General features: G+C 34.1%; 1 long non-coding RNA gene and 1 other non-coding gene across 2 annotated transcripts; one reads left to right on the top strand and one right to left on the bottom strand.

The window, feature by feature from the left end:
• Positions 1-1,799: 1,799 nt before the first annotated feature.
• Positions 1,800-1,906, bottom strand: LOC128035210 (small nucleolar RNA R71). Its single transcript, XR_008191610.1, has one exon. It is a non-coding gene; the product is annotated as a small nucleolar RNA R71 (small nucleolar RNA).
• Positions 1,907-16,166: 14,260 nt separating this feature from the next.
• On the top strand, positions 16,167-17,853 carry LOC128034588 (uncharacterized). The gene is made up of 2 exons (XR_008190661.1): positions 16,167-16,251; positions 17,640-17,853. It is a non-coding gene; the product is annotated as an uncharacterized LOC128034588 (long non-coding RNA).
• Positions 17,854-19,237: the final 1,384 nt, after the last annotated feature.

Genomic DNA, 19,237 nt, shown 5'->3' with positions numbered 1-19,237 from the left:
AACTCGGAGCAAGTTTTAGGAGCCACACGAGTTGGGCCATTCTACACTGATTGCCATACGGCCATGTGCCAGACCATGTGGAAATTGCAAATTACACTCCAAACAGTGTGAAAACGTGATTTTTAGGGTTTTAAGGCATTTTAAGACCTATATATGACAAAGATAAGAAGAAGGGAGTAAGCCGTCATAGAATACTCAAGAAAACAACTCAGAAAACATCATTGGTGCCGAACCTGAAGTAGATTTCCATCAAGATTGAAGATCTCCTTTTGATTTCTTTAAATTTTATCATGAGTTTCTTTATTTCTTGTGGTTTTACTATGTTTTAGATGTTTTTATTTGCAAGCATGAACTAATTTTCCAAATACTTAGGGAGATGAACCCTAGGAAGGATTCTATTATTTGATTTCTATTTTTACGCAATAAATACTTAGATCTTGTTCTCAATTATGTGTGCTTAATTCTTGGTTTGATATTTCTAGGCTATTAATCCATGTTTGATATGCTTAAATCAAAGGAGGAATAGACCCTGTTTAAGAGTAGATCTCGCGTAATTGAGTGGAGTTGTATGCAATCCTAGAAATAGGATGACACAAATCTACCAGATTAGAGTCAAATCTAATAAGGGAATCCATATATCGAATTAATGCAATAATAGGGGTTTTAATTAGAAAGAAATTTTAATTAATCAACCTAGAGTCAGTTGCTCTTAGTCTTGAAGAGAGATATTAGCATAATTTTGGAATTTCTACGGATCATGATACTAAGTGAAGAAATTGTGTAATTTAGATTAATAATGACAAATGAAGTCTAAGTGGATTCTTTCTTAGGTATTGTCTCACTTCTTGGTTGTTAATCGTTTATTTTCCTGATTTGTTCTTTGTCGTGTTATTTAGTTAATTAATTTAGTTAATTTTAGTTTTAACCAATCACTTCAATTTGTCAGTTAAAGAATAGAAAGACAGTAATTACTAATACTTTTAGTTCTCGTGGGAACGATATCTTTGCTCACCGTAGCTATACTATTAATTGATAGGTGTAGTTGCATGAGTCAGATTTAGTTGGTTTACAATTGCATCAAGTTTTTGGCGCCATTGCTGGGGACTAAAATATTTGGAAAACTTTATTTCTATTAGTTGAGCCATTTTTTATTTTTACTTTAATATTTTTTTGTTTTTAATTTAAGTTTTACATTCTAATTTTTTTCGTTTGTTTGCTTTTGGCAATTTCTTTTTGTTTATAACTAGAGGAAACCCGTAGGGTCTATTACTTTTGACAGTGAGATTGAAAAGACTACTCGCAGAAATCGTAGAGAGGTTAGAGAAGCAAGACAAAATCAACAGAATATAGTAGATGATCAAGAGGAAAAGGATATTAGTGTGGAGATAAGTGATAATCAAAATAATCAGCAACTTCCTGTAGCTTCTACTCCTCGTACTATGTATGATTATGCTAAGCCCACTCTAATTGGGGCTGAATCGAGTATTGTGAGACTGACTATTGCTGTAAATAATTTTGAGCTGATGCCGGACACAATTCAGATGATACAACGGTATGTTCAATTTGATGGTTTGCAAGATGAAAATCTGTATACTCATTTGGCTAACTTTCTAGAGATTTACGACACATTTAAGATCAATGGTGCTATTGATGATGCCATACGCTTACAGTTGTTCCCATTCTCTTTGAGAAGTAAGGCAAAATAGTGGTTGAATTCACTTCCACGGGGTTTTATCACTACTTGGGTGCAAATGACTAAAAAATTTCTGTTGAAGTATTTTCCATAGGCTAAAATAGCAAAGTTGAGGAATGACATCTCTTTTTTTTTTCAGCTTGATATTGGAACACTTTATGATACATGGGAGAGATTTAAGGATTTGTTGAGAAGGTGTCCTCACCATGAACTACCTTTGTGGCTCCAAGTTCAAACTTTTTACAATAGTTTGAACCCCTCGACTAGACAGATGATTGATGTAACAACTGGCGGAATATTGAATAACAAAACACTTGAGCCAGCGTAAAAATTTATTGAGGAGATGGTGCTGAATAATTATCAGTGGCAAGTTACGAGAGTAAAACCAACCAAGGTAGCCGAATGTTTTGATATTGATGCAGTCTATATGTTAGAAAATCAGGTTGAAGCTCTTGGTAAGAAAATTGATAGTTTGAAGTTTTCTAAACATCTAGTGATGCAGTGTGATGTAAATGGAGTGAGGATGATTAATTTAGAATATTCACCCTTTAAATCTAACATGGAGCATGAGCAAATCAACTTTATGGGTAATTATTCTATATTTCAAAATAACCTTTATAACAATAGTTATAATGTAGATTGTAGGATCCATCCAAATTTCTCATGGGGTGGTCAAAGAAATCAGAGGTCACAACAAGTTCTGAGCTTTCAACAACCTTATCAATAAGAAAAGAAACCAAAACTTAAGGATATGTTAGCTAAATTTATTTTGGTGTGTGAAACTTGATTTCAAAAAACTGAAACAACACTAAAAAATCAACAAGCATTAGTTCATGGGCTTGAAAATCAAATTGGACAGCTTGCCAAACTTGTTTCAGAAAGACCACAAGGTAGCTTACCTAGCAACACTGAAACTAACCCAAAGGAGCAAATCCACGCAATCATTGTTTGAAACGTGAAAGGGTTAGTCGAGCCAGGAAAGAAGTCAAAGCTAGAAGCTGTTGTGAAAAGTGATGAGGTTGAGGAGAGTAAGAAAGAGCATAAGTCGATAATCAAAGACTACAAATCACGAGTTTCATATCCAGTAGCATTAAAGAGAGACCACATAAAAGAATAATATGGTAAATTTCTTGAACTTTTAAAGAAATTGCATATTAACTTATCATTTGTTGAAGCCCTTTCGCAGATGCCAAAGTATGTAAAATTTTTAAAGGACCTATAAATAAATAAAAGGAAGTTAGATGACTTGTCGACTGTAGAGGTCAATGCAGTTTGCTAAGCCATTCTCCAAAACAAACTACCCAACAAAATTAAAGATCTAGGGAGTTTTACTATTCCTTGTCTCATTGGTAGTTTAAATGTTGAAAAACCTTTGGCTGATTTGGGGGCTAGTATAAATGTCATACCTTATAAGATGTTCAAAAAACTTGGTCTTGGGGAACCCAAACCCAGTAGGATTAGTATTCAATTAGCGGATAGATCAATTAGATATCCTAGGGGTATTATTGAGGATGTACTTGTGAAAGTCGATAAATTTATATTCCTTGTTGATTTTGTTGTATTGGACATGGATGAGGATATTGAGGTACCTATGATCTTAGGTCGACCCTTTTTAGCCACTACTAGAACTATTATTGATGTGAATACTGGTAAACTTGTGCTCTGTGTAGGTGATGAAAAGATTACTCTTCAAGCACGTGATTTTGTGAGAGCCCCTAGTGAGCAAGATGATACTGATTTTTCTGTGAATGTTAGGAATCATTTGGCTCAATGTTCTTTGCAGGAAATCCCTCATGAAAATGTGTTGGAGCCATATTTTATTCAAAGTGATAAAACTCGAGGGACAAGTAAAGTGCAGACGGTGCAGCTCGACGAACTAGATGAATGACGAACGAGGGTTGATGAGACCTAGAAAACATAAGGAAGAAACAAAGCGACACCATGATGTGCATGTGAAGAGAATGAGCCAATTCAAAGTTCGGGAAAAAGTATTGTTGGACAAATCAGATCCACAAAATTTTCCTTTAGAATTTAAGTCAAGAGGGTTAAACATATTTTTGGATAAAACCGTTTTTCCATATAGTACAATTGAGGTAATACATCCTAAATTTGGCACATTGAAGGTAAACAGTAATCATCTCAAACCTTATTTTGATGGTAAAACTGATAACAAGAGAAAGGAGCTTCGACTCCAAGATTCGCCTTAACCGTGAGCTTAAAAAGGGAAGTTGAGTTTAGACTCTAAATAAGTGCTTCTCGGGAAGCAACCTGAGTATTTTTGTGTTATTTATGTCTTTTACTTTCTTAAAAAATTTGAAACAAAAAAACTCTCATTCATTATCATTTTTTTAATTTAATTTTTTTTAAAAAAAACTTCAAAAAAATTACATTCATTTTATATATTTATTACTTAAAAAATTTTAAAAAGAAAAATTTCCAAAAAAATAGCGGTCTTAGGCCGTGTAGATACTGGGCGTATTTTTATTCTTTTTCGAAGCATCAAATGGGCTAAAATGACCCACACAGCCTGGTGACACGGGCGTGTCTTAGGCCGTGTGAGTCCTAGAGCTTAGTTTTCTTTAAAAATTTGAATAGGCACACAGGCTGAAAGGTTCAACATGGGACACGCACACTAGCGTGTGGCCCAACACGGGTCCAACACACGTTCGTGCCCCTTTTTTCCTTTGAAACCCTAATTTGTTTTCTTTCCCATATATTCCCTCCCCCTGAACAACCGTCGTCCTCCAAAAGTAAAAACCTTGCCACCGACCTGCCCGCCTTTCCGTCGATCCCGTCCACCTTTGCTCCTCCTCCCTCGCTGGTCTGATAACAAACCACCACTTGTGCAAAACCCCTTCGTTCGTCCACCGTCCTCTGTCATTGTCCCTTACCGCTATTCAAGCATCTCACTTTTCCAAACATCGATCGAGCCTTTCCATTCAAGCTACGCACCTACTCTCTTGCTCGCTCGATGACCCGACCACAACCACCTAGCCCACCATCTCGCCCATTTCCTATTTTCCAACCTCGTCGACCCACCTCTAGATTCCCCTTTCCCTATTTCCTTTTGATCGACCACCTTCCCCTCACACTACTAATACTCTCACACCGCTACGCACGACCCCAGTGCTACCGTTGTCTTTTTGTTTTGACCAAAGCACCTCCATCTACCGCCGTCGTGCGCGTCATCGTCGTCAACCCCAACGCCATCGTTTGTTCTCCCTTTATTTTTTTATTTTGTTATTTATTATTCTAAGTTGGTTTTTTAGTATTATTATTTTTAAATATAGTTATTAGGATTATTTTTATTTTTATATTTATTTTTAATGGCAGATCTGAATATTTAGTTTAGTTTCATTTTTTATTACTATTATATTATTTTTTATCCTGCTAGGTATTATGTTATTAGTATTATTATTAGATTTTTGTTAGTCTTTTGAATAGTTTAGGTCTTAGTTTGGTTCAGTTATTTGTTGTGTAGTTGATTGGACTACGCCATTGTTTTTATCCTGATTGTTGTGTTTTTTATACATCTATTAAGGATTTCGAAAGGTACCATTGATGAATTCTTGTTATTATAGATGTTAATTGATGAGATGGAAGCTTTAGTTGTTGATTTGAATTAGTTTATTAAGTAATTTTGTTAGTTTTTGAATTAATGATTGATTTGATAAAATATTAAAATTTACATGGTATTCTTGTGAATTTGAATAGTTGTAGACTATACTAATATGGGAATAAATTCGGCTAGGGTTAATTGACAAATTTTGCTAAATTTGGAGATTTTAAGTTTTGGGACTAAATTATAAAAATATAAAATTTTAGGAAAATGTGTAATTAATGAAAAATTAAGGGTCATATGCATTGAATTGATGTGAAATTTATGTGTAATTAATAGATTGTATTTAATTATTATATAGATCAAGAACCAAACCAAAAAAACAATAATCGAAGAAAGGGGAAAACTACGAAGTAGTCCCTGCGTATTAACCGAAATTGAATCGTAGGTAAGTTCATTGTGTTTGATATGTAAAATATAAGTTTCTTGAGATTATGTTATTGTTTCTAGCCTCTGTTTGCACTTCTGTGCCTCTATTATGCATCTATAATGCCTTTGGTGTGGTGTAGTTACTCGAGTATCTGAGTCGAGTTACTTAGTTCATTAGGCTAAATCTTAATGGAATGTATGGCTGATCTATGAATTTAAATGTTAATGTAAATCCAAGATATTAGAAAGTATCAAATTTTTAATGAATTACTTGTTTATATGTGAGATGAAAAGATATCATGGAGTTGATAAGTTATTTGAGAATAGGTGATACAAGTCACAAGGGCCTTAGATGCGTATACGAAGGAAAAAGAAATCAAGATTCACTTTCTTGTTTTCAAGAAAATCAAGAAACCGAATCTTGGTCCAATTTTGCTGTTTTGAGTGATTTCAAGAATCAAGAAAATCAAGATTTCAAATCTTGGAAATCTTGGTCCAAGAAATCGAATCTTGCAACTAAGGCGCATTGGATTTCATTTACAAGCATCAACGAACCAATTTCGGGAGAGAACGGATTAAAAGCCCAAGTTCTTGAAGACACGGCCCAATAAGATGTTCCAAGCCCAACCAAGAAGTTTAAACTAGACTTAGTTGAAAATCAGGCTAAATTGTCAAAGTGGCCCAATTTGTTAAGTTTTAATTTTTTTAAATATTTAGTTTTAATTTTTTGACTTTATAAATAACTTTCTATGTAAAAATTCAGTCCAAAAGGCCCATTTAAAAGCCTTGGACGAAATTCCTTTGAAAGTCAACAATTAGGTTTTTGTTAGTTTTCCTAGTAGGGCTAGGAAAGTAGTTAGGAGGCCTATATATATGGCTTGGCCAGCCACCCTACATTACACATTACAATTAAACTGAAAATTTTAGATTTGTTTGAGTGAAAATTCTCTTTGAGTTTTCTCCAAGAATTTTCTCTTGAGTTTTCTTTAGAAGTAGTTTTAACAATCTTTTTTATTGTGGGAGCCATCTTGAACCTTCCTCTTGCCATTGTTCTTCATTGGAGGGGAGATTAGAGCCGTTTGAAGGGAGTTGTGAAATCTTTATCGATTTCAAGGCTTCTTAGGACTTATCTTTTAATTTCTTGCTATCAATTTTTTCTTTTAAATTCTGCTTGTTTCGATTTTATTTAATTACTTTGTTTGCTATTCTTGTTGCGTTTCAGGCGTTCCAAAGCATTCCAAATCTGATTCGCCCTCTTCTTTACTAAAGATCGGATCGCCCCTTTTGTTCTTGGCAGCAAAATTCGTTCAAAATCCCTAAATTCCTTGTTCTTGTCGATTTCTTCTTTTGATTTGGGTTGTTTTGATTCTTTGGAATTTTGGGAAATTTAACTTCTTTGTTTGTGTCTTTCTTTTGATTCGATGATTGGAGTATTCTTTGGGTTCAATTACATGTTTTGATTCCCCAAGAACCTTTATTAACATTTATTCCTATTCTCAATTTAATTCTTTGCTGATTTGGTGATTTTTATTCCAGATCTGGAAATTCAAAGTTCTAATCTTTTAATTTCTGTTTCATTTCAGATCTGTTCGTTTAGAGCCTCGTAGGAGTTTTCTCGTGACATGGCAACTCGATCTTGGTCCGCGCGCAACCCTCTATCAAGAGATTATCATGATTTATGCTATTATGTGATCAAGAACTAATGTGAATTATGAATGTGTATTTGGTTATCAGGAATTGTATTTTATCTATTTATATTTTGATGCCAATTAAGGTAAATTGAGTTTGATGATTTAAAGTATGAACTTACAAAGTTTTTTAAGCTTACTTGTTTCATTTATGTTCTTTTGTAGTTGTCAAAGTTGCAGACCGACTGGATGGATCAACTGAAAGCTCACACTGTCCAGCCATTTTGGTAGCTTTTGTATTTTCCATTTTGGGATGTGGCATGAACATAGGTGTTTTGTTGTCAATATGTAAAGGTTATGATATTTGCATATTTAGTGCAATGGATGATGTGAAAATGTATAAGTGATGTGTTTTGGGTTGGTAAATTTGATGTGTGTGATCATATTTGGTCATTTTGGATGTAGATTGTGTTTGAATTGGTGAACAATGACATGTGCTTTATATAGTTAAATTGTTGTTTTGAATGACTAATAAATGTGGTTTCTTTGAATGACACATTGGTTAGGTCTTGTTGGTGGATTGAAATGGTATATGTTGAGTGCAAGATCTGGACTTGTTTTGGCTTGTTTTAGGGGTAATATAGTTGCACATGGGCTGTCACACAGCTGTGTGCCATTTCAAAATTAGGTGCAAGATCCACACGACCTGGCACACGAACAGTGACACGACCGTGTAGCCCAAGTCAGTATCTGGCTTGGTCTGGCACACGACCTGCAACAGGGTCGTGTGACCCAACTTCAAATATACACACGATCTGGCACACGGCCTATGGCACTGGTGTGTGGCCCTATTTTGAATACTCTCATGGTCGGACACATGAGCTGGGACACGACCATGTGTCCTGACTTCGAATGTTCACACAGCCTGGGCTTTGTCACACGACCGTGTGACCCTTGTTTTGAAAATTTGTAAGTTTTTCCGAAATTTTCTATTTTGTTTTGTTTTGATTTGATCTCAAATTGTTCCTAAATTTATTTAGGGCTTCGTAAGCTTGGTTTAAGACTAATAAGTGTATTTACACCATGAATTGATTTGGTTTGTGATAAGTTTATTAATTATTTGTTTAATTGTTCTAAAATGAAGTGAAATGTCATGTTTTGCTTAATAATACTCCATAACCCTAATTCGATAACGGAGACGGGTTAGGGGTGTTACAGGGCTTATTCACACTGATTCATTCTCTATTGGCTGCAACTCCATGGGAATGGTTCTTCGTGATCGTGGAGCTGACGTATACTGAGCTCACTTTGGAGTTTTACTCCACCTTTTTTCTACAGAGAGTGCTATCGTCGGGGGATGATCCACGAGTTATATTATTCTGTCTTGGACATATCACTCGACACTTTAGTATTGCAGGTTTTGGTGTCACTCTCGGCCTATACTCTAATGATTTCTTAGTAGCGACCGAGCTTTCCTCCCTCCCACGACACATCAATTACACTGCCTCTCTCTACTAGTAGGAGATCACTAAGGTTGTCGTTTCATATAACCAAAGCCAGTCCAAGGCTCGGTGCCTTCCTCCAGCCCTATGCTACATTCACACTATCCTAGCTCATAGTTTGACTGCTTAGAAGGAGAGTACAAGCGTCGTGGGCACTTTAGATGCATATTTCTTATGGACTATACATGGGCAGCATTCGATTGATTTAGCCCACTTAATAGCCCAATGTTGTCGTAATCAGAGTGAGCGGTAACGAAGAGGACCTCTTTGTATAGGTCCGTATATCACACGCTTGGCTCACCACTTCGGCCTCCCCGAGACCCCCAAGCAAATTGGTACTCTTACTTTGGTTAGGGACATGACACCATGGTGTTTAAATAGTAGGAATTACATGAGGATGATTGTTCATCAACTTGGGCCTTTCAGTGATCAGTATGTGTTGCTATGAGCGACTCAGCAACACGAAAATGATGAGCACCTTGACGATGATACCCCACTACTACCATGACCCATTCCCACTCCTCCAAGCCCCTCCACTGCTACATGTGCACATTCGGTCACACTCGACGATATTTCACAGCGGCTAGATTGCCTCGAGTGTTTACATTATTAGCGCGTCGAGCAATAGTCAACACGATTCGAAAAAATTGACGCGGCTTTACATTTATTTGTTTTATTTATGTTATTTTTTGTTGTACTTTTATTTTTTTAGTTGTTTTATTTTGATTTGTGATACTTCTTTATTTTTATTTTTATTTTGAACCTTGTTGTTATTTTTTTTATGGTTGTTTCTGCTCGAGTTTGTAATCTCTTTGCCTTCTTTTTTATTTTTGTTTATCTTCTTATTAGTTTGCTCAGAAACATGCATTTCATTTAGATTTGACGATGATTCTATTTTCACTAATCTGGCTATTTCATCCAAATTTAGGGTAGTTTCAGTTCTCTCCCTCTCTTTTGATATTGTGCTTATTCTATAATTATATTTGTTTGTACATTGAGGATAATGTACATCTTAACTGTGGGGAGGATTTTATATGTTTATGCGATATAGCCTTGAATTATTTTTTGTGTTTAAGTAATCTTTTCGTGCTTAATATTGAACTAATTTCTCTTAATTTGGAGTTGTTATTAATTTTGTTTTGGGATTTATTTGTGGATATTTGTGCATTGTGTGATTTATACTTTAAGTCACGAGAGAGTCAACCAAGATAAGTGTTTTTTTAGAAATTATTATTTTAGGTTGTCTCCCTGAATTGAAGTATTATCTTGAAATTTTAAATTTAAAAGTTTGACATCAAAATCGTAATTTTTTGTGAGCTTTTCAGCCTATAGAGCACATATTTTTTCCATTCTCATTTTATTTTTTGTTGTGAATTTGTCAACTTGATTTGTTATTCTAGAACTTGCTTCGGTTATGCATGTTGAGACCACATTATTTATTTGATATACTGAGATAATAGAGACACTTAGGATTTAACCCATTTAACCTTTAAAAAGCTTATTGAATTAACCTGTAGTAAACCCCATTGATCCTAACATAATTTTTTCTAACCCATTAATGTTTACCCAAAACCCATATCTATGTTATAATAATATCCTTTGTTGAGATTTGATTTGGTTAGTTGCCTAACTATATTTCATTATTTGAATTGCTAAATTTTATTTTATTTAAAAAATCAATCAAAAAATAAAAAGAAGGAAAAGAATCAAAAGAAAAATATATAAAAAATTATTTGATTGAGTTTGAATAAATTTTCATTTTCTGTTGAAAAGCTCGTTTCTATTTGTGATTGTGCTTGTTGATGTAATTTCTTTTAATTCAGCAACTGATTTTTTTTCTAATTTGGTAATTTATGAACTCGATCTCGATTATAACCAACTTTTCTGACCTTTTCCATACCCTTAACCTAAGTCACATTGCAACCGTGTAAAGACCTCTTGATTGGTGTGTCATCTCATTTTATAGTGGCGGAGACTTGATTTTCAAGGAAGCATATGGTGATAACATTTCTTGTTTGACTATTGAGTGCATATTACTTGAACCTTGAACATTTTCAGTGCTTTGAGTGATCTTTAGTGAGGATGTCAATTCTTATTGAGTTTGAATTTCAGGTAATTATTGAGATAGGGGAGGTACCTATGTTTTTATTCTTTAAAAAATCGTTGCTTGGATTGTTTGTATTCTTTAGTGTCATTTTGGTTGAATTTCCAATGCATGATTATCTATGGGTTGTCCTAAAACATTATTGGTGAAAACAATGAATTAAAGAAAGTTAACTTGAATGTGGGTTGAGAATTTTGCACAAGGACAAGCAAACGCTTAAATGTGGAGATATTTGATAAATAGCAAAAGGAACATGTTTTAGCCTCATTCTTAATACGTTTTTGGATGATTATTTGCTTTAAAATGGTGAATTTTGTGCTTCTAATTCTTTAAATTCATGTTTTTATACTTAAGAAAGCATTTGGGAGCAAAAAGAGCAAAAAAAAGTGAAATCGAAAAACTAAGCAAGCTTCAGGAGCCACATAGGCTGGACCATTTTACACGGGCTGGACACATGACTGTGTGAGCCACACCAGCTGCCACACGGCTATGTGCCAGACCATGTGGAAATTGCAAATTACACTCCAAACAGTGTTAATTTTTAGGGATTTTTGGGCATTTTAAGAACAATATATGATAGAGATAAGAAGAGGGGAGTAAGCCGTCATAGTATACTCAAGAAAACAACTCAGAAAACACCATTGAAGCCGATTCTGAAGCAGATTTCCATCAAGATTGAAGATCTTCTTTTGATTTCCTTGAAGTTTATTATGAGTTTCTTTATTTCTTTTGGTTATACAATGTTTTGGATGTTTTTATTTGCAAGCATGAACTAATTTTCCAAATACCTAGGGAGATGAATCCTAAGATGGATTTTGTTATTTGATTTCTATTTTTACACAATAAATACTTAAATCTTGTTCTCAATTATGTGTGCTTAATTCTTGGTTTAATATTTCTAACCTATTAATCCATGTTTGATGTGCTTAAACCAGATGAGGAATGGACCTTGTTTAAGAATAGATTTAGCATAATTGAGTGGAGTTGCATGCAATTTTAGAAATAGGACGACATAATATAGCGGATTAGAGTCAAATCTAATAGGGAATCCATAGATCGAGTTAATGCGATAATATGAGTTTTAATTAGAAGAAATTTCAATTAATCAACCTAGAGTCAGTTGCTCTTAGTCTTAAAGAAAGATATTAGCATAATTTAGGGAGTTCTACGGATAAAGTTACTAAGTGAAAAAATTGTGTAATTTAGATTGATAATGAAAGATGAAGTCTAGGTGAATTGTTTTCTAGGTATTTTCTCGCTTCTTGGTTGTTAATAATTTATTTTCCTGATTTGTTTTTTGTCGTTTTCTTTAGTTAATTAATTTAGTTAATTATAGTTTTAATCAATCACTCCAATTTGCCGATTAAATAATAGAAAGACGATAATTACTAGTACTTTTAGTCTTTGTGAGAACGATATCTTTGCTCACTGTAACTATACTGTTAATTGATAGGTGTAGTTGCCTTAATCAGATTTATAGTTGGTTTACAACTGCATCAAGTTTTTAGCGCCGTTGCCGGGGACTAAAAATCAGTAGCTAATCAAGACTAAAATTTCAACAAAAATTTTTCAGTCATTTACAACTGAATCAAGACTAAAATTTTAGTCTTGGATTAGCTACTAATTTTTCAATATTTATATGTGTTTGGTGTCGACTTAAACACCCCAAATAAACAGTGAAGCAGATAGACATTCACTCATATGATTCGCATCAAACCAATGTAAGAAACCCAACTAGTTTGGATTTGAAAAATCATTATAAATGTAATGTTTGGGTTGAACCCATAAGAGGGTGATTGGGGGTTGTTTAAGTGGTATATTGATTTAGTTAAATAAAGAATTTTAATTTAGGCTCATTATAAAGTTTTAAGGAGAAACCGCGAGATTCGTAAGTGTCCTGCAGTAGAATATAATTAAGGTATGGGTCCTAACTCATGAACTTGAATGTTTTAATATTATTTTTAAATGATATAATTGATGACTAAGCTTGTTGGCCGGGCTTGGCTAAATGGCTAAGTAATTAAATTGTAATCGGCTGAACCAGCTACGTTTCGAGCCCTAATTGTGTGGCAAGTTAGCTAAAATGTAAGCATGACTGAATGATTGAAATTGTCGTGGATGATTAGTTGATATGATAAATGTTGGTTGAGTGTATCGCATGTTTCCGATTGAGAATGAGGTTTATTCAAGATATATTTGTATGAATGATTTGATATAAAATATTTGAAAGGCTACTATACATGCAGCCAGAAAAGCATTGTAAGTTTATATGAGATTGTGATATGTTGAACGACACCATCTTAGTGGTGAAATGAAAGTTGGATAAATGATCTTATTTATTGAAAGTATTTGATAATATGAGGGAGTGTTAATCATGCCAAAGAAATGTGAAAGTAATGAATCCATGACTATGTATGAGATTGTATGACATCTTGCATATTAAGTGCATTACATATTAGGGTGGAATTGATATTGAGGTTGATGGAGGAGTTCCGTGGAGATTCGGCAGCATATTAAGTCCACATTTATTCATTGTCAGTGCATTGCACTAGAGATTTGTGGAGCTTTGGCAATTTTATCGCACTTATTCGTTAAATAGTAGATTTTCTACAATTATGTTCATTCGGTGGTTTTACAACATCGAGCTTTGCTTGCATTTGTTGGATTTTGGAAAACGGGTTCTGGGAAACTCGTGGTGTGTAGTGGATGGTTTGAGTAGGAACGTTTGCATTGCATTAGTTGCATCACCCTATGCTCATAGACCTTTTGACATCGATTTGATAATGGCTATGTGATGATATGAAAATCCAATGATGATTCTGTGTTCTTCTGTTAATCCTAAAATGTTTCACTGTATTTGATATTTATGTTTGGTTAAATAGTTGTTCAACTTACACTGAGCTTTCATAAGCTCACTTCCCCATAGTGTTGAACTTTTTAGGTAAACCTTGAAACTAGGACCGGACCCGACATATGGAGAATCACCTTGGACCTCAGACTATTTTTTTAAATTATTATTAAGTCTCTATTGGTTTTGGTTTGTAATTTTTAATTATTTCTAGTATGTGGCTTGATAACTTTTCATTTGGGATTTTTGCATGCATGGATTACTCAAGCATAATAACAGGAAAACATATGATATCTAGCTTAAGTAAAATTTGACATTGTTCCCTAATTTCTGCTGCATTGCAAAGAAATCATTTTTGGAAAAAAAATCGATAAGACAACTAGATTCCCAAAATGACATGAATAATGACTTTCCCGCTGCATTAGTTAACATCAAGTTTTTTTACAAGTAAAGCGACGAGGAAAAGATTTTTCTAAAACGACACTGTCAATAATAAATTAATCTTACGTTCAGATAACCTATCAAATGAATGTTTTAAAACTAAATCAAAGTACAACTACGATTTTTCTCAAAAATTTGTTTATTTTAGGTACTCAAAAGTAACGTAAGTTAGCTTAGCCATTTCGATGGCTAATGTAGCCTTCTCAATCTAGCCATGACATCTAGGTTGGGTTAGAAGGTTACAGTTAAGTATTATTCTCCCCATATTAATTGACTTTTCGGTCAATATACAATATAGAAGAATCATTTGAATCATCGAAATAGTGCAACCTGAAAAAGCATGAATAATACTCATTCGAATAAAGCAGAACCATACCTTTGCCTCTCGGGTTAGATATTCCCTACAGTAACAACGAGTACCTTGTCTTGTTGTCATCCAATTGGCTCTTTGAATTGTGATGACTTTCAGTATGTCTTGAATCGTCTCTTCAGTGACATTGGCTACCATGGTAGAATAGTCATCGTCATCAATATCTAGTAGACTAAATATGACATTAATTGTTGTTGATGATAAAGATAACTCCTTCCTTCGTACTTGTAGTGTTGCCAATGTTGGCGAATTCAACTGGGCGTAGAACTCTCTGACAATATCGTCATCAGTAAGAGACCGAATATCATACATGAATTTCCACCCTTATTTCTCAATTATTTCCTAGATGAGTGTTGGTACATCATACTCACTACCTCGTTGAGTAACACACTGATTTGGGTCGCATAGTCATGTCGCAGGTCGTGTGCCAGCCCGTGTGGCTCCAAACATGGGCTTGTGACTATCCAACATGCCCATGTGTGACTTCACACGCCCGTGTGCATGGGCCGTGTGACTTTTGAAATAATCTCACACGACCGTGTTGTAGACCGTGTGTTAGCCCGTGTAAAAACTACACTTATACTGATTTACAACACGATCAGGGCACACTCCTGTATGTGATGCCCGTGTACGACACACGACCGTGTGACAGACTGTGTGTAACAGCCCGATTCTGGGCCTAGTCGGAATAGTGGTTTCGGGACCACAAATCCGACGAGGGAAAATATGGTTATTATTATATTTTTATGGTCTACAATTTCACGGAAAATTTTCGTAAAAATTTCGTTCGAAAATTTCGACGTTTGGGCACTCAATTTAGTCAAAAGGACTAAATTGTAAATAGTGCAAAAGTTGAGTTCTACATCTTAGGGGTGTCTAATTGTTATGAAATTTTAAATTGGAGGTCTTTATGTGGTAATTAGACCATTAGTTAGTTGATGGACAAAAATAGACATAAGAAATGGGTGAAATAGAATTTTTTAAATGGGGCATTTTAGTCATTTGGTTATTAAATAGAATTAAATGGGAAAAAGATGGCAAAATATGCTCATCTTCTTCATGGTGAACGAAATCAGCAAGGGAGAAGCCATATTTAGGGTTTTTAAGCTTTCAAGCTCCATAGTAAGTGATTCTAAGCCCCATTTTTAATGTTCTTCGTATTTTTGGAGTCCCGGTAACTTGGTTTAGCTTATTCTACCATTAATTCGTGTTAGGGTTCATATTTGGAAAAATATCCATAGGTGAAATGTGTTTATTTTGCTGTTTTATGGTGGAATATGAAGCTAGAGATTATGTTAAACAACTTTTGCTAAGCAATTTTAAGCTTAAAAGCGGGTAAATAGACATAATCGGTAAAAATAATTAATATTCAAAAGTATGTGTTGGAGTGGGAATTTGATGTTGCCATAGAAGGGAAAAATGTTCAGCATGTTATAAAACTTAAGAATAAGTGATGAAGTTTAATTTCCGAGCTTGGGGACAAAAGTGTAATTATGCAAAAGTTTGGGGGCAAAATTGTAATTTTCAAAAAGTTGGGTGGTGGATTATTTTAATAAATGTGAATAATAAACGAGTTAAATTTGCTATTATAGATCAAGAAAGACGTGAAGAGTATATCAAAGCGGGAAAAGAAAAGATAGTGGAGTAAAGTGCAAAATTACGATATTTTGCACCGAGGTAAGTAAACACGTGACTTAATGTATTATTTTGATATTATTTGATATATGTTGAGATTTATTTGGAATTAAAATAAATGTTTGGCAATATCCTAAAATGTTGTTAAATCGGAAAGGTGATAAAGGGTTGCAATATATGGGTCATGGGTTGAACACTCGGAATAAGTAGGAGTATGTTGTATATAAAAGGGTTTCTTGTGTGCTGATTCCCGATTTATGGGTGGTGCTATGTGCGTGATCCACCATATCTTTGAAATGTGAAAGGGGTTGGTATGTGCTGATTCCCAGGGGTTGCTAAGTCTTGATTCCCGATTTCATTGGTGGTGCTAAGTGCGATATCCACCATATCTTTGAAATGAAAAGGGGGTTGCTATGTCTGATTCCCCGAGGGTTGCTAAGTGCTGATTCCCGATTCATTGGTGGTGCTAAGTGCGATATCCACCATATCTTTGAAATAAAAGGGGTTGCTATGTGCTGATTCCCAGGGGTTGCTAAGTCTTGATTCCCGATTCGGTGGTGGTGCTAAGAAAAGGGATCCACCAATAACGGCTAACATTCCAGTGTTCAACGAAAAGTGTGGAAGATGAATATTGCCATATGGTGGAAAATTTTATGGGGTAAATATTGAGTTGAATACTAAATCGACCCATGTATGAGATGGGAGAAAATATCAAAACATAAAAGGAACGATTTAATTATAAACTGTGTTGAACAACAGCAATTGGGTAACTTTGAAAAATCACCATAAATGGTGGAAAATGAATGGGAAGCTGAATAATATATGAAATTGAAGTTGAATGTATCTATTCTCATATGAAAGAAATAGAATAAGCAAAGGAGTTGTATTTTTGGAGATATCTGAATTTTACTGAAACAGGGCTGGATTGATTTCGAGATCCCCTGTTCTAACTTTGGAAAATTACCAAAAATTGAAAAAAATAATTATGGCATGAAATTTATATCCCTGGAATCCTTATTGAGTCTATTTTTATTAGAAACAAGCGAAACCATTTTTCAAATTTTTTACAGAGAGTTAAGTGAATTTTAGTGAGTAAGGGTCAGAACCGTTGGGCAGTGAAACAGGGGAAGGTTTAATGAATAAACTGTACTAATTGGCTGGGTTAAAATTCTGAAATTTTATGGTGAAATGGTATATGAGTTTAGTTTCAGGAAAATTTACGGAACTCAATTTGGAGCCCTGTAGCTCCAGATAAAAATAAATTAGCGACTATGACGCAGAAAAACAGCTTGCTGGAAATTGCCTAAACAATAAAGTTATTCATGAATAAGTTTATATTTTGGTGTAGTTATGGGAGTAATTACTTATTTATCATGTGTTTACTTACTAAGCTATATGCTTACTCGATTTTATTTTTCTCTTGGTTATAGTGACTTCCAACAACTCGGAAATTGGAACGAAGTCAGACAATCATCTACACTATCCTTCACATTTGGGGTATTTTACTACTAGTGTTCCGAAATTTTATGGCATGTATAGACAATTTATGTAATGTGGGATCATCATGTAAATATATGTTATGGTTCCCTTTTAAATGTAGTGTTTATTAATAGTTAAACTATATGTGTGTTTATACAAATGAAATTGGTTGGTATATTGGAATGTGTTCTAAATTTGCAGGAGGTTTAAGCAAAAATAAGTAGGAATGCTGTCGAAATTTTTTAAAAATTTAGTAATACCTCATACTCTGTTCCGGTAAGGAATACGGGTAAGGGGTGTTACACTGTGTCTCAAGCCGTGTATACCTAAATGTACCTTAAAACTCAAGTTTACCAAAACATGCTTACTTGGACACTAAGCAACTTATTTACCAACTATTTACCTATTCAAAACACAATTAAACATGCTTAAAATATGCCAAAACAACCATCTTAGGTGTCTAACCAGTGTACATTGGTAACATTTTATAATTTAAAACATTCTTAACAAAACATCAATCATTCAAAGTTCTTATTCATACAGAAACATGGCCTCAAACACAACCATATGAACAAATAACCACCAAAAGACCTTCTAATTATATACCATTACAAGGTTATGCATCATACCACAACTTTAAATTTCACCATTCATCAACTAAACACCAAGTTATTCATCTATTCATTAAACATACTTGTTCCAACAATACAAAATGTACTCTAAGAGATCAACTAGACTCATTCATTACCATGTCAATTAACATTCACAAACTCATATATTAATTTATATATGTATATATATATACATGCCACTACCCAAAAATAAGATACAAAAACTACCAACTTAGATGGATAGTGTGAGCTTGATGATTGATCCTTCCAAAAGTCAGCAATGATTATCTACAAAACAACCCAAGAGAAAAACCTTAAGCTTACATAGCTTAGTAAGGACATAGTATAACTTTTACTATAAATTTAATTAAACTCGATTCATATAATAAGTAAATACTCAAATTTTCAATAGTATCTATTATAATATACTGAAATGGTAAAAGTGAATTTAGGAGTATCGTAGTACAAATAGGGGCACGTATGTGCATTCAGGGGTATCGAAGTACAAATAAAAGCATTTAGGTGCATTCAGGGGTACCAAAGTACAAACATGGGCACTTATGTGCATTTAGGGGTATCAAAGTACAAACAGGGGCACTTATGTGCATTCAGGGGTACAGAAGTACAAACAATGGCACTTATGTGCATTCATATATATACTTAATATCATTCAAATATAATCATTATAGTCTTTTCTCAATTTCTTACACATCTATTTAACATTTGAAACTATCATTGTATTTTATATAAACAACTTATAAACAAATAGAAACATAAATTACAAGTTAATTTCAATAAGAAGGAAGCCACTATGAACTTACTTGGGCTAAATTGCAGTAATTGTAGAAGTTTAGGGACTATTCTGCTACTTTTCCTTTTCCTAGTATATCAATGAATTTTGATCTAAAATAGAATTTATTTCATTAATTAGCTTAGAT

Source organism: Gossypium raimondii, chromosome 11 (assembly GCF_025698545.1).
Source record: "Gossypium raimondii isolate GPD5lz chromosome 11, ASM2569854v1, whole genome shotgun sequence".
Taxonomy (NCBI): domain Eukaryota; kingdom Viridiplantae; phylum Streptophyta; class Magnoliopsida; order Malvales; family Malvaceae; genus Gossypium; species Gossypium raimondii.
The sequence above is the reverse complement of the archived record's forward strand: the minus strand, read 5'-3'. Positions and strand labels throughout refer to the sequence as shown.